Genomic DNA, 27,712 nt, shown 5'->3' with positions numbered 1-27,712 from the left:
GTTTGCCTACATGTACATTTGGGCGCCACATGTATGCCTAGTGTGGGTCCAGGGAGGCCTTAAGATGGCACAGATTCCCTGGAGCTGGACTTAAAGGGTTGTGAGCCAGAAGATGGATGCTGGGAATGGAACCTGATTCCTCTGGAGAAGCAGCCAGTGCTCTTAAGCACTGAGCCAGCTCTCCAGGCCAGAACTTACAGAAACACTTCATAATAGGTGAGTCGGAGTCACCAATCAGTGGCTGTGGACGCACAAACACACTCGCAAAGCAAAGCATGGCTACACCAAGTCATTCAAATCACCTTTAGGAGGGTGAGGAGAGAACCTAGCGCCTAGAAAGTTCTCTGCTCTGATAGGGAGTTTGAAAAAGAAACGGCGGAAAGTAAGTCACCATTGTCCTCTGATTGTCAGTTCTCACTGTCCCTTCCGCAGTGAGAACCCTGCTCACACATTGGTACCTGCTGGTTTCCTGTGTAAGCAGAACTAGGACCTCGGGGACAGCCTGAAAGGCGATCTCCTGCTTTTATTGTAGATGAGCTGCTCTCAGTGTCTGGCAGGCATGCCACCGTTCAGTCACCTGACGCAGAAGTACATTTACTTTGTTTGATAAGACGAGTATTCCCACAATTCAGAGGGACAAAGTTCTAGAACTCGTTGCAGCTTGGAGGACTAAATTGTTGTAAGGAGGATTTTGCTGAGTCTGAGGGTAGGAACCTAGGGAGGCTGGCAGAAAACACTGAGAACCTGTGGATGCTGTGGGTAGAGCTATTCTTTAAGAGATACACTCATGCCCCAGATTGTTGCTGACGTTAGAGACGATGGTAGAGGAAAATTGTATCCTTTCAGTATGCCTGAATTTTACTAAAATTCCTTCACCCTCTCCCCGAGGAGCGCTCACTTGTAAAAGACTGTGACATCAGAAGTTACTGGTTATATCGGCCATCAGAAGAGGTCATGCTGCTGGTCCTGGCTGCAGGACAAGCCTCCTGAAAACGAATCTGCACCTGTTTCTGTGAGTTCTCAGAGATGAAATAATGGCCTTTGAGGAGGGAAGGAAAGGAAGCAAACTTGGAGTAATAGCTAGAGGTGTGTGAGCCGTGGGCCAGCTTGGGTCTGAGCTCAATCCTTGCCTCAGGTCATAACTTCCATGGGCTTTTGCCACAGTGGTACTTATTGTTGTGGCTTGGCCTTATTTTCTTAATTAATTTCTTTAATTGAAGGGAAGGCGTGTTTTTGAATAAAAATCAGGTTTTGGACTTCTTTCTCCTGAAAACATAAAGGATTTCTTAATTTTGAGTCTCCACTCTACATTCTACATGATGAGAATATTTGCGCACTGAGCAGAGGCTGCTTCTCCCATTCACTCCTCTCTCCTGCCTCTCTAGCTCAGGTTGGCCTAGAATTAACTTGCTATGTAATAACTCCTACAGTCTGCTAACTGTGATGATCCTCCTGCCTCACTCAGTCTCCTGAGAGCTAAGTTTACAGCTGTGAGCTTTTTCTCTTACGTAACTTTGTCTTCTCATTTGCAGATTTACCAAGCTAATGCTGATACCATGCTGGGTTCACCTGAGTCCTTCCTGTTCTATTGTCTGATGCCATATTACACCTAAGGCTGCTCATTAAAATAGATGGTGGTCAAACTGAAAAGAGTCTTCCGCAGATTCCCAAAGTGAAGAAAGGTCTGAAAAGAGCAATCTGTGGGCTTTACATTCTTGAGGACCATGCACATTCTGGGTTAATACATTATACATTAATAAGCAGCCAGCAGAAAACATATAGTATGTCCACATCAAAATGTCTTAGGGAAAGTACCAGTTTCTTTCTGACATAGACATACTCTCTATAGGTTCCAGGTTTGTGCTCTGGCCTCGCCTCCTGCTCCCCTGAATGACATAAGTCCCTATCACAATCTAAATTTCAAGACTTTGTCTAGGAAAGAACAGTTCTTATCTTATTTTGACACTGGTTTGTAAATAATTGTCAATAGCTTTTGTTAACAATTATACACACACACACACACACACACACATACACACATATGACAGTTCATCTGCTACAGTGACAGGGATGAAAATGGTGTTAATCCTCCTTCCTCTTCTACATCACCTTAGACAAACTCAGGCTCCACACAAATTACAGAACACAGCAGCTGAAGCTGATGGACCATGAAGTAAGAATGGGTTTTATGTCTGTTTTGCCTTTTGTATTAACCAAGTAGAGAAGCTGACAATAGGGGAGACTCCAGCGCACAGGACCATGATGAATCACGTGACCTCCTTGACTACTCCCGATGCTGCCCTGGTCTCTGCTTCCTGACCTGGTCACCATGCAGACATTGCTCATTGGGTTAGCTTACTGAAAATATAAAGTTTCATCTTTGAGTCTCTGTTGCTGGCTTTTGGTTATGTGTAGCTTTCAAACATCTGCTTTTTCACAGAAAAATGGGGAAAAAAAAAGAAAGAAAGAAAAGCGTTAGGGAAGAGGAAAGAAGAAAGCGAGAAATCTCTTAAAGAACTGTTTACAGGCCAAACTGATAGATCTGGCAACCCTTGTTGTGGCCGAAGTAACTGGCTTTACAGGGGCAGCATGACTTCACTATTAAAGAATAAACGCTTTAATATTATTAAACACATCATAGCAGGTTTTATAGCAGACTTCATAATAAAGTTAGATGTTTCAGTATCAAAAGGCGCACACATTGCTTTAATGGTATCTACATGGTAGGGATTGTAACGGCCTGTTATGACATCATCTGTTAGGAATTTACTCTGGCTGCTGGGGAGGGGGTTCAAAAGCACTTTCTAATAGGATGCCACGCACTGTAACTATATCTAATGACAATTGGCCAATTATGAATCAGGCAGTTTCAAAGAGGTTCACTGCTTTAAGCTCTATTAAAATGTTAATGGGGCTTAGCAAGAAGTCTCCTTTTCTTGACCACCATTCTCCGAGAAGCCGCAAACTTGTGTGATTCTCTCCAGCCCCTAGGATCTACACACCTCCAAAGGCAGTTGCGGGTCATTCTGACCACAGACAAGCTTTGCAGGTTAGCTGCAGAACCCGTTTGGGGTGTCAATGTTGAGACCTAGTCACGATTTAGATGGGCCATTGAGTGCATCTGAGTGACTACTCTGTCCTCAGAGGCCCCGGGAAATATCAGATAGACAGGAAGACTGATTGGCCTAAACATCCTCAAAGGAAAGGTCTTGGCTGATGACAGTCACACTTAGTGACCACAGAAGAAAACGTCCTGCTGTAGTTCCAGATGTGGTGTGAGGCCTCAGACTCATTTTATGTGGATGTTCACTCTCTGGGCTGCCTAGTGCCTCACCTTGCCTTCTTGTCTTCGATTTAAAGCATCACACAGCAGGCACGACCTGCAAAGCTTCTTTCTGCGAACCTGAAACTCGTGAGCTCTGCAGGCAATCTTGTGTGGTCCAACCCTGCACTCTTTGTACCAGCTTCCCAGCAAAGGCCCTCTCCCATTCTTCCACATTGTTGCACCTTCAGGCTCTGTGGACATCAAAGTCAAGACAAGATGATTGTGCTAAATGACCACACTGAACCCAAGAGGTCTTAAAGAAAAAGGCTTCTCTACTGACTACAAAGAATTCTGGACCAGAAACAGGTTGAGGTTTAATTCAAATCCGAGGACTCCAATCTGCGGACAACTCATGCTATGTGAGTTCAGAGGACACTAGGACTTGACCTTGGGGATGAGTTTGAAAGTGGACAGAGAGGTTACTACTGATGCTTTGAGGTGTCTTAACTTTCTGCAGGAAGGCTTTCTTCCATCCAAATTATTACCTATCTTAATCTGTCTGTCTCCAACCAAAGCAAAATCTACCTGTGATTCAGTTCCACAGTAGTTTACTAAGATGCTCCAACTGTTGCCTCCTTCAAGCATAGTGTGTTGTAGAAATGTTCCTGGAAGGAGAGGACTTTTGGGCTGGCTTCTTCAGTAAGGTTTCTTATAACTGTAAGGGTCTAGAGACAGACAGAGAGAGAGAGAGAGAGAGAGAGAGAGAGAGAGAGAGAGACAGAGAGAGAGAGACAGAGAGGAGAAAGGGGGAGGTGTGCAGCGAGGGACAGGAAAGCAGAAGAAAGATGCTGGTGGAGCAATAGCAAATGATGGAAAACTAAAGCTAGCTAAAGCAGTTGATGAGAAGGGCATCTGCCCAGAGCCACTGGTACCATACAACCTTATTGTGTGTATGTGCATTAGATAGCAAGGTCATACTGTTGAGGCTACTGGTAGAATAGACTAGTCAGTCTCTGGTAGAGAGACTGACCGCAGCCTCTTGCCCAGCTCCCCTCAGAGTTCCCTCCCCAGCTCCAGGCAACATTTTCAGCAAGTCCACCAGAGTCGACAGAAGGAGTACAAACTTCTAAAGAGTTACTCCATGGTTGACGCATGAGTCCAATAAGCGCTTGGTGAATGAATGAACCAACTATGTAGCTATGTTTATGTCGCCATCTCTGGTTAAAGCCTTCTGAACCGATCTCCAGGACACTTGAATTTAGCCAAGCTTTGGAGTTCTAAGCCCAGGAAGTGTGGAGTAGAATGCACATGTGACTGGAACTTCGCATTTGTAGGACTGTCCCCAGCTGAAGATTATTTGAAATGGCTAGTTAGAAAGGTTCCCATGGAAAGTGTCCATTTGAGCCATCTCTGGGGTCACCCAGAGAGCAAATGGGACTCTCAAGAGGACAGACAAGCCAAGCTTAGGGGTGTAATCAAAGACAGAGGCGGGACACGCAATCAATCTTGTAGTGAAGAAGGGTTAAGAACTACAGGTTGCAGTTTCCACTGTGGAGAAGAGGCTGTGACAAACGGTAATAGAGAGACAAGGTATAGATGCTGTCGGTGGAAGCCACCAGCCATTACTGCCTTCTAAAAGATTGCTTATTGATGCAGATTTGGCCTGGGATAGAATAGACCCAAACCAAGAGTGTAAGATCAAGAGGAAGTGGCAAAACCAAGGTGTGTGTGTGTAGGAAGGGGGGTTGGGGGTGGAGCAAACCACTAGCTTAGTAGTTGACTATAGTGGAAAAGAGCACTGATTTTAAAGAAATGAGCTGGCCGGAGAGATGGCTCAGCAGGTAAAGATGCTCGCTGTGTAAGCCTGATGACCCTGGTCCCATGCCCAGAGTTCCTATACAAAGAAAGGAGAGAACCAACTTAACAAAATTGTCTTCTGCCTTCCACGTGTGCGCTACAGCAGTAAACCCCCTAGCATGTCATGAACATGCACACTAATAGTAATAAATAAAAATTTAAAAGTTGGGGACTGTGAAAAACCAGACACTTAGCAGCATCAAAGTCTGAGCAAGCCAGAGAGAGAGAGAGAGAGAGAGAGAGAGAGAGAGAGGAGAGAGAGAGAGCGAGAGCTGGCTGAAAATCTCTCTGCGTAATTAAGAACAAAGTGAGCGTAGCTTGTTTGGTTTTTCTTTCTTACTTGAGTCATTTACTATGATTGAGTATTGTATGCAATTGATGGAATTTTGCACTAACACAGTGTTGATTGCACCAAAATTTCCTTATGGTCCAATGCCTCACACATTAAGGCATTTATAGGGTGAGGTACCCCAACATGCCTTTTCCTTCATTTACAGTTCTGTCTTCCTCATTATTTCTGTGATGTAGTCAATACTCTACCACGTACACACACACACACACACACACACACACACACACACACAGTGAGAGAGAGAGATTAACGAAACTGTTTCCAGACACATGATTCCAGGAATTTTTATGTCTTTGTTATTAGCCCTTTGATAACGTTTTCTAATTAAGTCAGTGTGCCATGCAGCCAAAGAACAGAGTTACTTCAGAATGTCCTCATATGTTCCGTTTTGTGGTACAGCTTTACCCTGAAAGCAAGACAAAAGAAATCAGTTTCAGCTGCTATCAGAAGGGCTTAGGTTAGCCTGGAAGGACTCTCAGACTTTGAGAACCTGGCTGATTTGCCTTGTGGGAAATTTAAAATCCTTGTCTTTGGAGAATGCTAGGAGACGGAACGTAGAGGAGGCATTCACATATGGGATCACCTCAGTAAATATAATCAGACCCAGCAAACCTTCTCTGCGTCACCGTGTGAATGGCCTTCAGTCCCACATCACTTGCTGCATGGTCCCATGACTTGGAGCACTTTCTTTGAACAGTGTGGAAGACTAAGAATTATATATCCAATATCACTTCCTCCCCCCTCACTGGGAAGAGTCTTAAATTTCAGGTTGCGCAGTGTGGATCTGTTGTGGCTCCACCATTCAGGTAGGGGCTGGTGAGGCCATGCTAGGGAATAACGTTGGGACTTGATAAGCAGAGTGGTCATGGTTAAAGACAGATATGTTGGAGCACATTGCCTGTGTTTGAAACTCAGATCAATTCCTTTTCTGCTGTGAATTTACACCAGCTAAGCCTCTTCATCAGTTTTATTATTTTTTTTTACATGAGAATAATCTTACAGATTTAATGCAAGATTTGGTAAGATAATAAAACATTTACATTGAATAAGATCTGGGTTATGACCAACTCCCTCCAGATGTTGGCTAATGTTGACCTTAACAGATCACCTGAAAGAGAAGACTATAGATCTGGGAACTGAAGAAGCCACTGAGAGATGATCATCTACAACCGTTGACCCAGATAGAGTAGACTTCCAGAACGTGAAAGACGGATGCAGAATGTGCCAAGGAAGAGGTAGAAGTCTTCCGAGACGAACAAATGAAGCTGGCTCCGTGACTTTTCAAGGCTGTCCAGCCCTACCTGTAACTTGTCCTAAGGCTCACCTTACTTTATCCTGTCCTCTAATCTGTTTATGGGAAACATTGCCTGGGCTTCCCCTTGTTTGAGTTCCCGTCAGTGTGGAATGAGGATCCTTAGCAAAGAGGTTGGAAATGCCCTCAGTGTCCACTGAGCACAAATGCGGAAAGGATCAAAAACCACCACAACAAAGAAAAAACAGAAGAAAGAGAAAATGTCAATAGAAAGACTCTGGCCTGTATTCTCTTTAGGGCCACCTCCTATTTCTCAAAGAGATGTTGCCATTTTTATTTATTTTTCACTTTTCGAAGACCACTCATGATCTCCACGAACAACTTCAGCAACTGGAATTCCTTTTGCCTTCATATAAAAATGACTTTGGAGTCGGTTGAGCCAAATTCCTCGTTTCTTAACTCAGCTTCATTCAACATTCCAAGAAATTGTGCCTCTTCCCCAGGCTCTGATGCTGGGAGAACCCCGGCAGTGGCGAGAGGTAAAACCTCATACGTTATATGGTATTTTCCACTGTCAGGTCCAAGTTCACAGACCCAACCTGCTAAATGCTTTGACTTAGCCATGAATACTGACACACATTACCATGCCTCATAACACGTCTTCTGAAAGCTTTCCGAAAAAGCCGCTGCGGGCAGGTCCTCCAGCCTCACCACAGCCAGCATCACTTTTTCCCTTCTGTGCCTTGGCTCTGGGTTCTCAGAAGAGACGAGACTTAGCCACCCCAAACAAAGCCTGCTCACTAGGCAGCTGGGGGCCAGCGATTAGCTCACCCGCCAGAAGGTAGGCCAGTTGTCTGGGGTTGCTTCCAGCTCTGCTTTTCTGTCTTCCAGAAGGTCTCCAATTTCTCTAAGAGCCCACAATCACTTACCACCAAACGAAGGGGCGGCACTTGTTATAAGAGTGAACTATTTAAAACCTCATTTAAAGATGGTCAGACCAGTTCATAAATCATGTCTCCACATGGAGAAGGTCATGTGTTGACATATTTAGCAGCCGTCAGGGTGCTGTGGTTTCGCGGCTAGGAGGGAAACTTGACCTTGTTGAAGTTGGAGCTTACTTCCATTTTTATTTATTGAATTAACGAAACTTTGGCAACAAGCGGTGTTTTTCTTTAGACAACTTGCGATCCCTTTTCTTTATTCCCACCTACTTTGTCTCCCTCCCTGTTCTCCCCAAAGAGACATTTTTTAGATATGTATCCAACATTAGAAACGCTTCCTGGGTACCCAAACTGAAGCTGAGCAACATCAAGATGAAACAATCAATACACACAGTTGTGGGCTTCCATTAAAATTGACATGTGGATGTTAGAAGAAGAAACAGTAATAAAGGAAATATTTACTATGCTCATGGTGGTGCTGAAGCCTAGGTGTGTGCACCTTCATCAGTCTCTAAGTCTGCTTGACTACAATTTTCAAAACTCATAGTTGACCAGTTTAGTTAATGACACATCTTCATGTTTGGAGACACCACCACTTTCACTGTGTGTGTGTGTGTGTGTGTGTGTGTTCTTATAGGCACTAGAGATGAGACAGCAAGACATCTTAGAACTGAGAAAGTTGGAATTTTAAAGAGAATAAATCTACCTTTCTTGTCTTTAAAAAGTAAAGATGTGATAGAGTTCTGGTTCTTATTTATATTTGTCTTGATTCCAAGAGTGATATCAATGAGGAAGATGAAAACTGAGAATAATTTATTTGTCATTCCCACACATATTTAGACACCCATTTAACTTGTCTCCAGTTTGGCCATTCCATGACTTTTCCTTAAGATAGCCCTACAGTCTTTCAAGGCTGTGCTTCACATTCTGGTATCTTCGACACAGACCAAAAGACATTCCATATTCAGATGACCAAGACCACTATTGTTAGGTTTATGCCGCATTTGAAAATATAGTTATCTGTTTCCAGCCAAAAAGAAAGTTTATTTCAATAATAGATTATAGTTGCCATTTTCTTTGGGCCACCAACCAGCTGCCAAATAAAGACAGAGAGACTTGTTAACTATGAATGGTTGGTCTTAGCTTTAGCTTGTCCCACCAACTCTTTTAACTTAATTTAACCTGCTTCTATTCATCTATGTTTTGCCTTGGGGATTTTTACCTTTCTTTCATTCTGTAGGTCCTACTTTCCTGCTTTTTCCATGTCTACCTGGTTGGCTCCTGGTGTCTCCCTGGTATCTCTTTTTCTTTCTTTGTTTAAGCCTAAATTCTTCCTTCTACGTACACTCTTCTTGCCTGGAAGACCCATCTATACTTCCTCCATTGCTATTGGCCATTCAGCCTTTTATTAGACCAATCAAGTGCCTTGGGGAGGCAAGGTAAAACATCAAAATACCTTTACCTAACTAAACAAATGCAAAAACATTTTTACAGAGTTAAACAAATGCAACACATCTTTTCATAGCTAAACAAATATTCTGAAATGATAGAGAAAAATACACTTTTTTGAGGGTTAATTATCCCCCTATCTGATGGTCACGTTTTTAGCGTTATTTTTTCAATGAGAAATTGGGCCTTTAAAGTTACTTTCCAACATTCATGTGGTCACATACCAGAGAGGATAGAAGTCAGTGAAAATACATAGTTTCATACATGAGATCATGTGATAGCTGATCACCATTGCAAACTTGATGAGATCTAGAATCACCAGGAGATGGGCCTTTGGGAACTATCTGTTAGGTGAATGAAAATGGCAAGATCTGCTCACTGTGGGTGGCAGCATTCCCTAGGTAGAATCCTTGAGAGTGTGAAAAAGGGAAAGCAAACAGAATACTAGCATTTCTTACTCTCTACTTCTTGAGTGAATGTGATGTGGCCAGCTGCTTCAGGCTTCGGCTGTGACTTCTCTGCCATGATGAATGGTAACCTTCGACTGTGAGCCAGAAAAAAACTCTCCCTTCAAGGGCTTTTGTCATGATGTTTATAGACTTAACAGAAAAAATAACTAAGACACTGTGCTTCTAGGGAGTCTCACAAGGCAGACATTAGGGCTCCTGATCTGTTCTGAGTCCAGTGTTCATCTCTTTGAGAAAAGGCCATTATGAACTTAGAAATGAAGCATTTTGGCAATGTTTTCCTGTATCTTTCAAATGGCCAGACCCCAAGTACCCCACTCAGAATTAATTAATATGTACCATGCTAGGTGATATGTTATTAGGAAAATTATGAAAAATCATTTTATATACCAGTCATGGTTATTTAAATTTAGTGAGGTAAGTGACGTGATGTGACTTGGTATAAAGAACAATAAGGATAGAAACCAAAATCTTGTTTTTGCCTTACGTAATAGGAAATATGTTTAGATGGAGGACTACTTAGCATGAGAATGGAATGATGAATAAAATTTTGTCTGATGGACAGTAAGTAAGGAGAGTTCAAGCACAGGGGAAATGCCTACCTAGGAGTACAAAATGGGGCACACCGAAAGTGAGGCAGTCGTGGTAGGCAACAGCCAAACCATGATGGATTTTAACACAAGAGCCAGTATTATTCTGTATCTTCCATTGTTTCAAATCAGTTTGCTCATATGCAAAAAGCTTGTGGTCAACTTCACTGGCAAACTCTACCTGGATTTTGTAAGTGAAATCATTTAAAACACATTTAGGGAAGCCAGAAACATAGGGCTGAATCGAAAGAATATATAAAACACTGAGAGAAATGTAGCATTAACCTAAAACCACAGGAATTAGAGAAGACTCTTTGAAGCTTTTCAAAATGAATTCAACAACAAAGATGAGAACAATGATCAAACAAACAAACAAACAAACAAAAAACAAAACCACAAACAGAGATTTAAAGTTCTTGTCTTACAAGTCTTCCATTTGTTTGTTTAAAGTTACTCCAAGATATTTTATGTTATTTGTGGCTACTGTAAAGGATGATGTTTCTCTAATTCCTCTCTGAGCCCATTTATCATATGTGTACATGAGGGCTACTGACTATTGTGAGTTAATCTTGTATCCTGCTATATTACTGAAGGTATTTATGAGTTGTAGGAGTTACTTGGTAGGATTTTTGGGTTCACTTATGTAAACAATCATATCATCAGCAAATAGTGAAAGTTTGACTTCTTTTCAGATTTGTATTCCCTTGATCTCCTTTTGTTGTCTTATTGCTCTAGGTAGAACCTCAAGTATTATATTAAAAAATATGGAGAAAGTGGTCATCCTTGTCCTGTTTCTGATTTTAATGGAATCACTTTGAGTGTCTCTCCATTTAGTTTAATATTGGCTGTTGGCTTGCTGTATATTGCCTTTATTATATTCAGGTATGTTCCTTGTACCCCTGCTCTCTCCAAGACCTTTATCATGAAGGGGTGTTGAATTTTGTCAAAGGTTTTTTTCATATGGCTGAAAGACACTTAAGGAAATGCTCAGCATCTTTAGCCATCAGAGAAATGCAAATCAAAACAATTCTGAGATTCCAAGATCAAAAACACTGATAACAGCTTGTGCTGGAGAGGATGTGAGGCAAATGAAATACTCCTCCATTTCTGATGAGAGTGCAAACTGGTACAGCCCCTTTGGAAATTAGTGTGGCAATTTCTCAGAAAATTAAGAAACCACCTACCTCAAGGCCCAGCAATACCATTTTTAGGTATATACCCAAAGGATGTTCAATTGTACCATAAGAACATGTGCTCAACTATGTTCATAGTAGCATTGTTTGTCATAGCCAGAACCTGGAAACAACCTAAATGCCTCTCGGCCAAAGAACGGACAAAGAAAATGTGATAGATTTACACAATGGAATACTACACAGCGGAGAAAAAGTAATGACATCTTGAAATTTGCAGGCAAATGAAGGGAACTAGAAAACATCATTTTGAGTGATGCCACCCAGACCAAGAAAGACAACTATCATATGTTCTCACTCATAAGTCGTTTTTAGACATAAAGCAAAAGAAAACAGCCTAAAATTCACAACCCCAGAAACCTAGACAACAATGAGAATCCTAAGAGACATGGATCTAATCTATGTGGTAAGTAGAAAAAGACAGGATCTTCTGAGTAAATTGGGAGCATGAGGACCATGGGACAGGGTAGAGGAGAGTAGAGAGGAAGGGAAAGGAGTGGAGAAAAATATATAGCTCAATAAAAACAATTTTAAAAAGCGAACAGTCTGATTCATGTCTTTAAGTGATAGATTTATTGTTGTGAAAGTAGGAATTAGTTTCTTGGCAGTTTTTTTCTAGACAACATACAGTATCATGAGAAAATGAGTATCAAGAAAAGATACGACAGTCGTGAGCATACATATACCGAACGGTGGGTGAGTCGTCAGGGTGAAATCAGAAGAGAGTAGACTCAACAGTACTTAGAGACTTTAACTCATTCTCAGAGTGAGCTCCATCAAGGAGATTAAAGATGCAGATGTAGAAAACAGGAAGGACATTATTAGTAATCTCAGACTTCATATCTCTGCATTTCTCTATTTAAATACCTTTATGAAAAATGCATAGGGAAAGTAGATTCTGCTTGGAACATCACATAAAACATCCATAGACAGAATTATACCAAAAATAAGCCTAACACTGAGGCACACATACAAACTTCAATACTTATGAAAGATTAACAACATAATGACTTAAGCTTTCAAGTTTATAATCCAATATATTTAAAATCAATAATGAATTTATTTACTTATTCATTCATTTATTATGAAGGGTAGGGTTTTACTCTGCAGCCCAGGCTGACTTGGAACTGACTATATAGTGCAGGCTGGGTTTGAACTCATCATGAACGTCTACCTCCAGTTTTCAAAGTACTGGAATTATAGGCTTGAGCCACAGTGTCCTGGCTCAAACAGTAATATAAAAGAAAAAATGTAAAACAATTGTATTTCAAGAAAACCAAATACATATTTCTTAAAAATCTTTTCATAAAATAGGCAAGTGTAAGAAATAGTTTGAGCTAAAAAAAAGGAAATAATATATAATCTGGGGGTCATCGCTAAAGTATAATTTGCAATGAAATACATAAATTTAAATGTCTGTCAAAATCTAATAAGTTCAAGAAAGTAGAAAATCATGAAGTTCTTGAAAAACATAAAAGGCAAATAACTCACATATAGAAAAATAACCACAAAATAAATTAAAGTATCAATTAGAAATTTACAAATTGGTTCAGGAGCAGGCAGCATTAAGAGAAATTTCTTCCAAACTTTTGGAGACTGGTACTTTTTATCTTCAAAAATCACTCACAAAGCCGGGCGGTGGTGGCAAACGCCTTTAATCCCAGCACTTGGGAGGCAGAGACAGGTATCCACCTGTGAGTTTGAGGCCAGCCTGGTCTACAAGAGCTAGTTCCAGGATAGGCACCAAGGCTACTCTGCCCAACTCATTTTCGATGTTAGTGTAATCTTGGTTCTACAAGAGAATTATAAAAACAAATCTTAATAGAATAGTGAAAGTTTCAAAACGTTATCCATTAGACCCAAGTGCATGTTTAAACTCATTCACTTCAGTCTGGTAGATTAAGCTCACAACTGGGCACTGGAAGATCATTCATGCAATGTGAGGTTGTTAAAGGAGGACATTGTGTCCTGTCTCAACTGATGTAGAAAGGAAATGTCTAATGAAGTTCATCACCACATTGGCATCAATTCTTACATTAAAACTAGGCTACTCGAGGTAACTGGCGATGTCAGACCAAGCATGTAGAGCAGTAGTCTGCAGAGATTGAGAGCTGGGAGGCATGTGTTTCTGGTGTCCAGAGAGCAGAGGTCTTCAGAGAACCAACAGGAGGTGTAGGGGATCTGTGAGGAGGTGTAGTGGTCTGTGAGGAGGTGTAGGGGTCTGTGAGGAGGTGTAGTGGTCTGTGAGGAGGTGTAGGGGTCTGTGAGGAGGTGTAGGGGTCTGTGAGGAGGTGCAGGGGTCTGTGAGGAGGTGTAGTCGTCTGTGAGGAGGTGCAGGGGTCTGTGAGGAGGTGTAGTCGTCTGTGAGGAGGTGCAGGGGTCTGTGAGGAGGTGAAGTCGTCTGTGAGGAGGTGCAGGGGTCTGTGAGGAGGTGTAGTAGTCTGTGAGGAGGTGTAGGGGGTCTGTGAGGAGGTGTAGGGGGTCTGTGAGGAGGTGTAGGGATCTGTGAGGAGGTATAGGGGGTCTGTGAGGAGGTGTAGGGGTCTGTGAGGAGGTGTACGGGGTCTGTGAGGAGGTGTAGGGGTCTGTGAGGAGGTGTACGGGGTCTGTGAGGAGGTATAGTGGTCTGTGAGGCAGGTTCTGTTTCAGCATGGTACAGAAAAATAGGGATTGGTAGTCTTGTTGATTGAAAGAGTAAAAATAATAGTTAGTGGATGCTAGGAGGGAGGGAGGAAGAGAGAGAGAGAGAGAGAGAGAGAGAGAGAGAGAGAGAGAGAGAGAGAGCGCTACAAAAGTACTTGGGCCCAGTGCTGCCTGTTGTTTCTTTTGTGTATTAAGGAAACTAAGTGAGACCAGGGAAGGAGCCCTGTAGACACTACCTGGCAGATACTTCCCCAAGAGAAATGAAGACATGGCAATTTAAAATGCTTGTTCTCAAATAATCCATGAAGTTTAGTCATGATGGCCAAAACTGGAAAACAATCCCAATACACATCAGAATTGTGGGTGAATGAACAGAGTGGTGTGTTAATAAAGCAGCTAGACCTCAGTGATAGGAAAAAATGCATTTACACGTGAAACACCAACTCTGCTCCAAAGGCATTATGATAAGCAAAAGAAGCCAGGTAGAAAAGATGTCGTACTATGTGATTTCATTTGTATAAAGTTCTTTTGAATTTACAAGTACAGAGATCACTTCAGAGGTTCCAGGGCATGAGGAAACAGATTGAATTTAATGAAGTAAAAGTTGATTTTTGAGGATTAGAAAAAAATTCCGTTTAAAGGAATTGTGTTGTATGATATTGCTTGGTACCTTCCCAGAAACTCACCAAAGTGTGTGCTTTGTATATCAAAGGTATATAAAAGAAGCGCAAAAATTATGATCCTCAGTCAGAACACAGCCAGTCAGCAGAAACATGATGCTGACATGACAGAGGTGGGGGAACTAGCAGCCAGGCTCTAAAAGAGTTATTGTCAATGGGAGAACCTTCACTTAGGTATTTTTACTTTGTAAAGAAAAGAGGTTTCTGTAGCTCGTGGTTCTGGGTCAAGAGCATGCCGCTGGCATTGGCTTAGGAGTAGTGCTGGCATAGGGTTTCGTGATGATATGGTGGTTGGCATCACGGTCCATGTATGAGAGAGACGGGGGGAGAGAGAGAGGGAGGGAGGGAGGAGGGAGGGAGGAGTACCCGGAGAAGGGGAGCACAAGGGACTCAGGGATCAAGCTGCAGATCGCTGCTTGTATCATAATGAGCACAGAGTATGTAACTACATAGAGGAAACACAGAGATTCAAGAAGCCGGAGAAAGCTCCTTGTTCTGTTCGGAATAAACATAAAGGAAATCACGATGATCCACCTCGTAACCAAATGATGATAAGCGGTGACCGAGGGACAATGTTGAAAATAAGGCAGGAGCGCATGGCCGTAAATCTGACATCTTATGTGTAAAGGGAAAACTCCTGAGAGATTGGTAAACTCCCGAAACTCCCTCAAGATAAGACAGATACTTGAACAGGTGTATCTATTAAAGGGATAGGCCTATCTGTTTATGGAATTGAAGTCCTAATTAAAAACCCATTTAAAAAGACAAGGTTCTTATGTGTTCGCCAGTGAATTCAATAAACATTAAAGAAGAAATGGAGCCAAACCCAAGTTTTTTTAGAGGTAGGAGCAGAGGGTGACTTTTATTTTACAGAGTTCCATTGCCTTGCTGTGTATGAAGCCTCACAAAGGAGAGGGACCTGAGGGACAGCAGGTCTTGTGAATGTAGAAACAAAATCTCCTCTGAAACAATGATCCACTTGACTACAACAATACAGAGCGACAAGTGTGGGTTTGATGTAATGATGGAGACTCGTCCAGCATGTGAAAAATCAGTCCATGTAAATCACCACACCAATGGATTAATACTACAAAAGCATATGATCACCACTGACGTAGCCAAAGCATTTGGCAACATTTTACATCCATTCGTAATAAAGTATGTCAGCAAAATAGGAACAAGAGGGACTTTCTAAAACCTGATAAAATTATTTCCCAAGCAGGAGAGAACCAATCTCTATAATTTGTTTCCTGACCTCCACAATATGTTTGCTTGTGTACAAATATACTCAGAAGTAGAAGAAAATATATGTACACATATATATGTACATATGTGTGTACATATATTTTCTTCTGCTTCTCCTTATATATGTACACAAACATACCTACAAATATATGTTTATATGTATGCATTTATACTTATATGTATATAATAGAGAAAAAACTCAGTTACTACTGATCCTAACTATTGCGACTAAGAAAGAAAAGTAAAAGGAACACAGATTGGATCGGTGGAAGTAAAATCAACATTGTAAGCAACAGAGCTAGAAAATCCTAAGGACCAATGTAAATGCCGTAGAACTACTAAATATACAAAAGTCACCATATACAAGACTTCTGGACAAAAGTCAATGTATTGACATATTAAGATGAAGTCAGAATTGACATTTTAAAGAAGAACCATTATAAATAGCAGAAACATATCTGCAAAATTTATACAATAAATACCACGAAACAAGGATGAGAGATCTTGAGGAATAAATACATACAGTCATGATATGTCGAGCTTACACATGAATTAAAAACCCAAAATAAAAAGTATGAAATATCTTCGTAAATTAATCTGTAGTTTTACTTACTAGAAATATCTCAATTTGAAAACTGAAACACGCAAACCACTAGAAGAAAACGTGGACAGTACCCTAAAAGATAGGGGTGCATGAAAGGACTTTCTGAGCAGGGTTCTACTTGGTAAGGAATTAAGGTCAACCATGGACAAGTGGGACATCACATAACTAAAAATCTTCTGCTAAGGAAACCATCAACCAAATGAAGAAACCCACAGAATTGGAAATGATTCTTTTTTTTTTTTTTTGGATACCCCTCTGACAAGGGATTGATTCCCAGAATATGCAGAGAATTCAAAACTCAGAGTCAGGTCAACAAATGACCCAACTCAAAAAATGGCTAGAGATCTGGACACAGTTCTCAGTGGAAGAAACAGAAGTGCCTAAGAAATACTTCAAAAGTGTTTACCATTTTATAAAATTGATTTTATTGAGCTATACATTTTTCTCTTCTCCCCTTCCTTTCTCTCCCCTCCCCTTCAACCCTTTCCCATGATCCCCATGCTCCCAATTTACTCAGGAGATCTTGCCTTTTCTACTTCCCATGCAGATTAGATCCATGTATGTCTCTCTTAGGGTTCTCATTGTTGTCTAGGTTCTCTGAGATTGTGATTTGCAGCCTGATTTTCTTTGTTTTATGTCTAAAAACCACTTATGAGTGTGTATATATGATGATTGTCTTTCTGGGTCTGGGTTACCTCACTCAATATAATATTTTCTAGCTTCATCTATTTGCTTGCAAATTTCAAGATGTTATTACTTTTTCTGCTGTGTAGTACTCCATTGTGTAAATGTACCACATTTTCCTTATTCATTCTTAGGTCAAGGGGCATTTAGGTTGTTTCCAGATTTTGGCTATGACAAACAAAGTTGTTATGAACATATTTGAGCACATGTCCTTGTAGCACGATTGAGCATCCTTTGGATATAGACCCAAAAGTGGTATTACTGGGTCTTGAGGAAGGTTGTTTCTTAATTTTCTGACAAATTGCCACACTGACATCCAAAGGGGCTGTACCAGCTTGCACTCCCACCAGCAATGCAGAAGTGTTCCCTTTACCCCACATCCTCTCCAGCATAAGTTGTCATCAGTGTTTTTGATCTTGGCCATTCTTACAGGTGTAAGATGGACTCTCAGAGTTGTTTTGATTTACATTTCTCTGATGGCTAAGGATGTTGAGCATTTCCTTAAGTGTCTTTCAGTCATTTTTGATTCCTCTGTTGAGAGTTCTCTGTTTAGGTTTGTACTCCATTTTTTTCTTGGATTATGTGTTCTGTGATGACCAATTTCTTGAGTTTTTAATATACTTTGAAGATCAGCCCTATGTCTGATGTGGGGTTGGTAAAGATCTTTTCCCATTCTTTAGACTGCCTTTTTGTCTTGTAGGCCATGTCCTTTGCTTTACAGAAGCTTTTCTGTTTCAGAAGGTCCCATTTATTGTTTCTCTCAGTGTCTGTGCTACTGGGGTTTATCAGGGAAATGCAAATTTTAAAATATCTTTGAGGTTTCACCTTATCGTAGTTAAAATGGCCAAGATTAACATAAGAATTGCCAACACATACTACAGGGATGGAAAGAAAGAGGATCCCTCGTTCACTGGTGGTGAAAGTATAAATTAGCAAGACTGCTCCAAAAACCAGTGTGGAGAGTCCTCAAAAAGCTAAGTGTAAATCTATCAGGCAGCCCATCTCCTTGGCATATGCCTCTGAGGACCCGACATTCTCCTCCACAGATAGTTACTTGGCAATGTTTGTAGCTGCCTTATTCACAATAGCCAGGAAATGGAAACAACGTAGATGTCATTCAACAGATGAATTAATAATGAAGATGTAGTACAAAATACAATTAAAAACCATTCGTCTAAAAAGAAAAATTAACTAATGAGATTTCCTTGTAAATGAACGGAGCTAGAAAAGATTATACTGAGTGAAGGAGCCCAGATCCAGAAAGACAAATGCTGCATTTTCTCTCTCCGCTGCAGATCCTTGTTCCAGATCCTCAGATGGGCGTATATAACATGGAGTAGGCACAGAAAGCAGGCAGGCTTATGGCGGCTGGCAGGAAGGGAGAGGAACAGCAGGATACAGGTGATATAAAGAGGGGAGAACAGAATAACGGTGTGGGGGGGAGGCTCCAACTGGAGAGGAGGGAGAAAAGGATGGAGGTCAACACAAGAGGAGGAGGGACAAATAACACCAGTGTTGATTGACAAAGTCTCAAGGAATCAGATTACTTTGTATTTACCTAAAATTATACATAAGAAACATAAGTAATACATACACACACACATGTGCACACACACACACATACACACATCTTAATGTAAATTAAGACACTTGGGCTGACAGTTCTCACAAGAACCATGAAACCAACTTTTGAAGGGTCGGTCAGGGTAGTCCAAGGGACTCCTCAAACAAGATAAATCATTAATGTGACCCTTGGTTGCCTCCCAGGGGTTGAACATGGGCCCCAGTTGCTGAAGACACTACATCCTTATAGAACATACGACTCAAAGAACTGAAGTTGGATCTGACCTGAAAGCCTCTTTCCTGTGGTCTAGCTTCCATAGTTCCAGAAAATACCATGCATGCTGCCAAGGGAGGGAAGCACTGAACAGTCCCATCCAGCTACCCTTATAAACTGTGACAACACCAGCATGCAAAGGTATTTGTAAAGGAACAAGAAAAGTGGCCCTCGTGTATCAGTGGTAACCCACCGCTCTTCAATTAGACTTAAGGCCCACTCTGACCTCAATCCATGTACACACACGCACACATACACACATGCACACACCATGCACATACGTGCACACACACATGCACACACACACACAGGCACTGGTAACCCACCGCTCTTTAATTAGACTTAAGGCCCACTCTGACCTCTATCTATGTACACACACGCACACACACACACACACACATGCACACACAATGCACATACGTGCACACACACATGCATGCACACACACAGGCACTGGTAACCCACCGCTCTTTAGACTTAAGGCCCACTCTGACCTCTATCCATGTACACACACACACATACACAATGCACATACGTGCACACAGACATACACATGCACACACACATGCATGCACAGAGGCAGAATGTGTATGGAGGGAATGCAGAGCAACTTTGAGATGTAAAAGGAGCTGACGTGTGAAGGGCTAACCAGTGAGGTGTTCTGTCCACTCTACTGAGCTGATCTCAAAGACATGGCAGTCCTTGTCAAAAGTGTGACCTGACATTGAGCTACTGAAGTGAGCATAGACAATAGGTAGAGCAAGGGAATGACAAGGTGCTGAGTTAGAGATGCTGGTGGTTCACCGAAGAAAGCCATGATGGAGTCTTGGGCCAGAAGACTTCCCGTGCAAGTAAGAAGATGTGTCAGATAGTAGGTACATTACTACTAAATGTCAGATAGTAGCTAGGAGCTGACAGGGTTTCCAGCTCAGTCAAAGGCAGGGCTGGGTGAAGGAGAAAATGGGGCATCAGAAGACTGGAATTGTCACTTTCTGAGACAGAGGAGGGACGTGTGAAGACCGATCAGGGCTCATCTGGGAGGTAAGTGTCTGTGATATGTTTAGACTTCCAAGACAGATGTCAAGGAGGCCATTGAATCTATGAGTCTGAAGTTCAGGGCCAAGGTCTGTGTTGGAGACATACATTTCCAAGTCGTCAGTGCTTTCTGGTGTTCACAGCCATAATTCAGGATGAGATCACCGGGCGGTGAGTAGGAACAGAGAGGAGATAGAGGCCTGGGTCTTCTTGGGCTTACAGCCGCAGGGTCATTTCAGTATACTATCACTGTGCAAATTTTGTCCCGTTTTGACTGCTGTCAGTCGAAGGTAACAAGTACGGTGAGGTCCACCCTCCGATGGATACCATACACATCCTCTCAGCATCTCCCATAAGCTCCCGTTATGGTGAGTGCAGAAGCGTGGCTTCATCGGCTGCATCTACTCTGCATTTATTAGTCTGCAGACCTTTTTTCCTTTGTCATGGCTGATAAGGGTGTGCAGGAATTGGCACTGGGCCCACAGCAAAGGCACAAAGGTAAGCTGCAAATTTTACAAACCTTAACTGAAGGGGTGGAGGAAATGAGGCCACAGCTCAGCAGGGAAAGCAGAGGCCCTTTGAGATTCTGAGCCCGGGTGGATCACCCAACAATTGTCCTCAACATCACGGTCGCTCCAAAATACCATGAGAAGACACATACCTGACCTCAGGAAAAGAAACGCTCTGGTCAGGTAGAGGTTTTCAGAGGGGTTTGGGAGGTGAGATATAGTTGGTTCTACCCTGTCCAAAAGCCAGGACACCTCGCCTCTCATAACTAGAACACAAAGTGTGCTGACTGATGTCAAGAGGCCACTGGGTCTCTGAGCCCGAAGTTCAGAGCCATGGTCTGGGCTAGAGACGCGCATTTCTAAGTAGCCAGGGCTTTCTGGAATCATTTTCTCAGCTTCTCTCAGGCGGCCAGCTTCTAACACGCCACTGTTTCTTATCTTAGGTGATCAAATCCAAAGATACTTCAATTTTTTTCCCATTGTTCTTACACTTCAAAATAGTTCTTGCTCTTCAAAATGTCCCTCGGTACAGACTGCTTCTGTTTTTTTTTCTTTCTTTCTTTTTTCTTTTTTCTTTTTTTTTAAAGTTTATTAAAATATAAAAGTTTCCATTTTCGCCCCTCCTCCCAATACCCTCCCACTACCCCTACTCCCTCTCCTCTTCCCTCTCCATCCCTAAGAGCAGTCCGGGTTTCCTGCCCTGTGGGTAGTTCAAGTTCCTCCCCGCTCCCTCCAGGTCCAGGAAGGTGAGTATCCAAACAGACTGGATCCCCAAAAATCCAGAATAAGCAGAGGAAACAAGTCCCAGAGTCATTGTCAATGGCTTTTTAGAAAGACTTCGGGTCAGCCACATTCAGGGAATCCAGCCTCCTCCAGAGAATCTGGTTGGATCAAGCGCTCCTTCAGTCTCAGTCAACTAGCCTTGGTGAACTCTCATTAGATCAGTCCCCTTGTATCAGTGGGTGATCGCTCCCCTTGCGGTTCTGATTTCCTTTTTCATGTTCTTCCTCCTTCTGCTCCTCCTTTGGACCTTGGGTCGTTCAGTCGGTGCTCCAATGTGGGTCTCCATCTGCATCGCCATCCATTGCCGGATGAAGGTTCCCTCTGATCTTGCCCTCCCTGCTCACGTTCTTCTTCCTTCTGCTTCTCGCTTGGACCTAGGGAGTTAAGTCCAGTGTTCCAACGTAGGTCCCCGTCTCTATCTCCATCCATTGCCAGATGAAGGATCTATGGTGGTAAGCAAAATATTCATCAGTATGGTTATGGGCCAAGGCCAGTTCAGGCACCCTCTCCTCTGTCCAGAGAACAATCTGGGGATCTCTCCTTGGACCTGGGATCCCATTTACAGTCAAGTCTCTAGTAAACCCTAAACTGACTTCCATAGTTGAGATATATTCTTCCCTGAACCCATATCTATCCTTCCTCCCTCCCGCCTCCCAGTCCCCCGAACATTTCCCATTCCTCCCCTGCTCCCTTCTCTCTAACCCTCTTCCCTTCCAACTACCCTCCCACCCCCGCTTCTGGGTTTTTTAAATTCAATCTTTTATTTCGAGAATTTCTTACGTAAGTACTGTATTCTGTGTGCCTCCACCCCTCTTTCTCAAGTTCATGCCCTCTCTTCCACCACTTCTGCCTACTGAGTCCATTTAGCATCACTCACGCAGGCCTGTGATTAGGGCTGACCTCCTGTGATGAGGTGACCTATCAGAGGCACATCCCAGGAGAAGAGGGATCCCTCTCAGCTGCTGTTGCTTATCCTTGGCTCTTTACCGAGGGTGAGACCTTGTGATGTCTTTCCCATCTATGTGGGCATGTCACCTGGTATTGTCACTGTACAGGTCTTGTCTAGTCAACAGCATCATGGGGATGCCATGGGTACAGTTTCTCTGCCATTTCTAGGAGACACAATTCCACAGTCTTATCATGGTCCCCTAGCTTTTACGGGCTTTCCACCCTCTCTTTTCTGATGGCCCCTGAGCCTTTGGTGTTGAGCTTGGGTCTTAGTTGTATCAGTTAGCATTGGGCAGCAGTTCGTCACTTATTCTCTGTACTTTGACCATTTTTGGAGCTCTGTAATAGTCTATCTTCTTAAATTAAAAAAAAAAAGAAGCATCTCTTGTAAGAGCTACACTCAAATCTGAGTATGACAATAAGTGTTTAGAATACGGCTAGAAACCAGGCTGCTTTAGGGACGTGGAAGTAGTAGGTTCGCCTCCTGGGTCTATGATCTCTCTATCCATGGGTTCTTGGTTAGGTTTATATTACCAGGCATGAATCCCCTCCTACTGAGCAGGGCTTTAAGTCCAACCAGGAGAATTCTGGCTCCCTTTTAGATATGTGTGGCAAATGCACTCCCGGGAGGATCTCGCTCTTCTGGCAGCTGTTGGTTCATAGGCAGCACGGTTGGGTAGGGTGGCTCACTGCTTTTCTCCTATGGCAGCTTGCACAGCACCTTGGGGTGAAAACTAGTCCCCTGGCACTGTAGGCCAACTCCAGTTCACCTTCTCAAAGTCTTATGTCCAAAACACATGGCAGCTTCACCAAGCATCATATCAATAGGATAAATATCATTTTTAGAGGTCATGTGATACTCTGTACTCTGTTAGTAAAATTTCTTTGTTGTTCTTGATGTCGTTGCTTTTTTAATGGTGACTTTCCCATTGACTGTTGGAACAAGCCTCATGTAAATAAGGTCTGTACTGGCTGGAGTCTTCTCCCAAGATCAGACTGTTCTGCCCGACTGAAACACTGGTGCTCAGCATGTTTTCCTGTTTTCCTAAGCAGAATGATGATTGATGTGTTAACATCGTCATTTCAGAGATGCTCTCTCTCTCTCTCTCTCTCTCTCTCTCTCTCTCTCTCTCTCTTTCTCTTTCTCTGAAGGGACTGCTACTGTAGTTTGTTGACTGACTTTTCAACTACTTAATTTCTTATTCTCTCCTAAGACATGTACAGTTCCAAGGGGTTGGCATGAGGGCTCTGCTTTTCTTGATGGCATTGTACTTCCGAGTTTCTGACTCCTGAGACTGACTAAATTTCTAATTGTGACTTTTGAGTTTCTGCTCCATTTTGCTTGAGCTGACAAATCTTCAGGGACTCTTTCGAATGGAGGAGTCTGCCCTCTTCCCCTTCTAAAAGGTTGTGGGCCACGGCAGTGTTTGCAACTCTGGGTCTACCCCTGTGGCTCACTTCCGGTCTTTACGTCTGAAGGCTGTAGATACAATGTTCTTCCATGGCTGACTCAGCATGTCATCCACCAAAATTTGGTCCATCCATCTGGGTCTCACTGCCCTCATCTGTCAAATGAGGACAAGGAACTTCACCGCCCCTAAGATTGCTTCCAGGTCGAATGACCAGCTACTCTGATTTAACTTCGTCCAGCACTTCACGCTGTTTCTCAGGGAAGGTGGAGTAAAGTGAGAGGGGGCCCTGCCAGAAAAGAAATGGGTTGGCTTAAAATATTGCTAGGGCATCGCCAGTCTCTGGTTCTTAGAAAGAATGATGCCCAAATGCCTTGAGCTGTTCACTGTGGGCAACAAAATAGCTTGTATTCCTGACCATCTAGGTTGGCACTGATTGAATACAGCCTTGGAAGATAGCTAAAAAACCCTTTCTGTGTTCGGTGGTTTATTTAAGGAATCTTGGTCAGATGCCTGAATAAGGCTCTGATAGGGTAGCTGGGGAGAGTGCACCTATGTACCTGTGTGCAGTGGTGTGGATGTATGGTTTTTATAGACATTGAGATGGAGCAACCTTGTTTCTGAAAGACTCCAATCACTCAGGTAGTGAGGTCTTTCCTGTGTTCCCTAGGGCATGAGCCAAGGCCCAGTGTCCTTGTGTCCTCTCCCTAGGAAAAACCAGTGCTAGGCAATTCAGCCTCACACTATAAAACACATCCTCGTGGACTCTTCATGTAAAGGAGTGCTTGTTGCATTGCCCGAAGGATTGGAGTGTGTTTATTGTGCAATCTGGAACACTCGGATTCCATCCTTCTTCACTGCAGTCCGTTTCAGAGTCTTTGACTGGCTAGATGCCTCTGGCTGTTCAGGAAGGGGCTTCAACAATGTCTGCTACACTATAACTCCTTGACGCTCTTTCCTGGAGGGTGCTTCACCAATAATGCTCCTGGGACAAAGAGTGAAGGCTGGTACCCTACAGTTCCGTGTGAGCCACCTCAGGAGACCATAGTTTGAGTCTGGGTTACAATACTAAACTGATTCTGAAGGCAGGACGCAGTGCGAAAAGCCCCACCATATTAGAGGAAGCCTCCACCACTGATTTTGCTTTTGTTAGGAGTGTACTGCCTCTCAGGTATTCCTACAACCATTTGCTAAGGATAATCCATGTTCTGGGAAGAAAATCTAGGAGATAAGGCTACGGGCTTGTCTGATGTTTTCTGAAGAGGCTTTTTACCTTCTCTCCAAAGCTGTATGAGACAGAGGCTAAAGATTCTAGCAACATCTCAAGAAGCAACTTCTACCCAAGGTCCAAAGTTCTCCCTACAGAGCGCTCACCACAACCCTGCTTCTGCTGTGAACGCAACTCTTAATCCAGCTGTAACTGCCTCTCCCTAAATCCAAGAAGACAACCGCAAAGCCCCCAAGCAGCGATGACAAATTAATGGGGTAGGTATGGCTGCATAGGCATCTCTGTAAGCAAATCAAAGCAAAGCTTTGAACTTTAAAGGATCTCTGCTAATTGTAAAACCTGGGTTTATGGCCTACCATTCCTCTAGCTTTCTAAGAACATAATACACATTTCAAAGCCATTGATGAGCATGAAGTGTTCACCTCAGTGTCTTAAGTGAATATCTACGTATCTGACCACGGTACTATTTTATTCATAAGGTTGTAGTTGCTCGATGTCTTGACTTGAGCCTCATATTTAAAATTACTTTAAAAACAAACGATGAGATTTGCGTAGACCTACAAGAGCAAAGGTCCAAGACGCAAGGGTTACCAGGACACAGAAGCAGTAAAAACAAAACCCGACTCGCCAACCTTTCCTAGACCAACCCTGAAGGAGACATGAAAAGAGGTTTGTGATGAACAGCCGGGGACCCGACCGAGAGGTCCATTTTTTTTTTTTTCAACAAGTCATCAAATACTGTATGAGTCAATTCCATAAACACTGGAATTTCCCAACATCTGATTTCAATAGCAGAAGAGCAGCCCAGGTTCACAATGGAGATTTCTCAATAGGCAGGGCCGTTTTCCAGGTAATTAAAACTGTTTGTACAGGAGGGAGATTTATCTTCTGAAACCGTTTTAGCGCGAGTGCCCTCCTGAGTGGTATCAGTTGACACACTGCATAATCCAGAACAGACTAATTGCCGCGTGATTTCTAATTTTTCTGCAGCCATGTAAATGAGCTGAAGTCTGCACAGGTGGAGCCCATTAGAGTGAATGATTTTCCTCTCATGTTGTTATCTTCATTTGCCGTTGTCTTATCAACTCCGAGTAGGAAATCCGCTGTCATGAAAAGCAGGCGAGGGAACAATGTCTGGCTGGAAAGTCTTGTTTCATTATTTTTTAATTTATATGGCCTTACCTGCTTAATGCACACTTTTCTGATTAGCATGCTAGGCAGCCAGTAATGCGGTTTTATTCAAATAAGGAGGCAGGGCTTTAATTTAAACTAAAAAAAAAAATCATCTCCATTTCTTATCGGGGAACGAGGATTCATGATTCAATAATACATGAATTTAATAATGCATACTGGTGGACTTCACAGGTACTAAATAGCAATACCAGTGCGGGTTAGTGCACTCTGTAGGTGGCCATCTGAAGCCCCCAATCTGGTTTATCCACAGCCCCTCCCTCCAGCCCTTCCATTATTTCCTTTCAGTAAAGGAGCTCTGCCATTTGCCATATTCCTCTGACGCTGCCAGGAGCCCAAATCACTGGACGCATCTTCACTTTACGAGCGTGTTTAATAGCTGTTAAGCTGCCGGACTTTAGCCTTTGCAAGAATTCCCAAATTGGACTCGTGGGAGATTTGAAAGGAATGGGAGGGAACGAATGGAGAAAGCAAAGGAAGGAACTGCATTCCCTACCACTAATTGCCTTCTCCACCGAGGTCTCTGTCCACTGGCTCCTTTCGGTGAGCTAAGAGGTGGATTTGCAACATGCAGGGCCATGGAATCTTTTTATAACTCTATTTGCGTTTCATGCTCCCAGATGTCTGAACCTGGCACTCCAGTGATGGTCAGTATTCAGCATTCAGTGTTCTCTCTTTTTAGTATTTGTGGGACTCTTTTTGCCAATGGCTATCCAGCAGATGGCTGGTCTGTTGTGTTCTCTTGAGAGCACAGTGTGTGTTGAATTTCAGGGGCCCAGATGAATTTTCTGAGGGGTTTGGCCCCCTGGAAAGCCAAGGGAATCAGACGTACATTGCTTTACGTCATTCTCGTGTTTGTTTTTCCTCTTATTTAATTTAGAAAATTAGATAAAGCTGATCCACTTCATCTTCTTTCATCTAAACATAAAGGGTTATGCTTTTATTTTATTTTTTTTTAACAAAGCAAATTTGGACGGGCTAGAGAGATGGGTCAGCAGTTAAGAACACTTAGTGCTCTTGTGGAGGATCTGAGTTCAATTCTCAGCACCCCTGTTGGGAGGTTTTACAATCACCTGTAAGCCTAGCTCCAGAGTCCCCAATGCCTCTGGCCTGTGGGGGCATCTGCATGCATGCAAACATACCCATACGTGTACATATAATTTAAAATAATTAGCCAGGCGGTGGTGGCGCATGCCTTTAATCCCAGCACTCGGGAGGCAGAGGCAGCAGGATGTCTGTGAGTTCGAGGCCAGTCGGGTCTACAAGAGCTAGTTCCAGGACAGGCTCCAAAGCTACAGAGAAACCCTGTCTCAGAAAATAATAATAATAATAATAATAATAATAATAATAATAATAATAATAACAAGTAATCTAAAAAGAGATTTGGAATGCTTGTTTAGGGGAGATTAAATTATACCTATGGACTCTTGTCAGCACGAGTACATAAGAAAAAGTACACTGTAAATTAATGACTAATGCAAATTTGGGAAGGATTATTTACCTATTTTTTGTATTATACCAACTATTTTTTCAATTACTACTAATGGGTGCTG

Source organism: Myodes glareolus, chromosome 8 (assembly GCF_982192425.1).
Source record: "Myodes glareolus chromosome 8, mMyoGla1.1, whole genome shotgun sequence".
Lineage (NCBI taxonomy): Eukaryota > Metazoa > Chordata > Mammalia > Rodentia > Cricetidae > Myodes > Myodes glareolus.
The sequence above is the reverse complement of the archived record's forward strand: the minus strand, read 5'-3'. Positions refer to the sequence as shown.